Raw genomic sequence first — 1,087 nt, 5'->3', positions numbered from 1 at the left:
CCCTAAGTCTCCCCTTATAGGAGAGGTTCTCCAGGCCCTTGGTTATCTTGGTGGCCCCCCGCTGGACTTTTTCCAAGAGATCCCTTTCATGAAGAGTAAGTATCCTAGGCTTTGGGGAATGTCAGAAGAAAAGGACCAGTGGGACATGTCGACATTGCTATAGTTACAGTACAGCTGGGTCTACAGTTAAGACAATACAGCTGGGTAGACATAAGTGAAGGGCAGCCAAAGAAACTTTGACTGATTGAGTGGAGGAGTTGGGTCAGAGCAACCTGAGGAAGACTTCTGACTTCATCCCAACGACCACCAGAGCAAGACCCCCGCTACAGACTGTGCATGCGTCAGTAGGAGGGACAGCATGTAAATGAATTCCCAGAAAAACAATGAATATGTTAATGATTTCTTGGAAATCTGTTGAATATGTATACGCTTGCTCTATAACTTTCTAATGCTTCTGTCCATTGATGCGCATGATAGGAGGAGTGATCCCCATGTGCCCAGAGCTGAATAAACACGTACCTGATTTATAACCTAATTCTGGATATAGAGTTTGATTCCGCACGTCACAATCTCTACAGCCACATCTCCTACATCCGCCTCTGATCTTATGGCCCAGGTAATACAAGAGGGGGCATTACTTTTGAAGCAGATTTTATCTGACTTAAAAGTTGGATGGCCTGAGAGGTCATTTCTAACATAAATGATGCCACGATGGGGAGATCGCTGCAGGGGAGGATGTTGGTCGAGCAGCCTGAGAACTCAGACCTCATCACATTTCACTTGCTCAGAGTTTGACTGCTACAAAAGCCTGAGTGTTTCTTTTTAGATGTCATCAAACCAGCCAAGGGGGTTTCCTGAGGAGAACCTTTCATATGAAATTGCTACCAAGTGTCATCCACCTGTTTTGCACTGATCTCAAAGAATAATAGAGGTGATCATGGACTGGCCTGAAGGTAAAAAGTTTGGAACATCACCAGCAGAAGAGGTGTCACGTGCTAAAGAGGCCCCACCATACAACGAATTACCAGAAAATGAAAAGAAATATGCCCTATTCACAGACGGATCATGTCGCATTGTAGGGAAGCAC

This window comes from Coturnix japonica, unplaced genomic scaffold, assembly GCF_001577835.2.
Source record: "Coturnix japonica isolate 7356 unplaced genomic scaffold, Coturnix japonica 2.1 chrUnrandom611, whole genome shotgun sequence".
NCBI lineage: Eukaryota > Metazoa > Chordata > Aves > Galliformes > Phasianidae > Coturnix > Coturnix japonica.
This window is presented reverse-complemented; position numbering follows the sequence as displayed.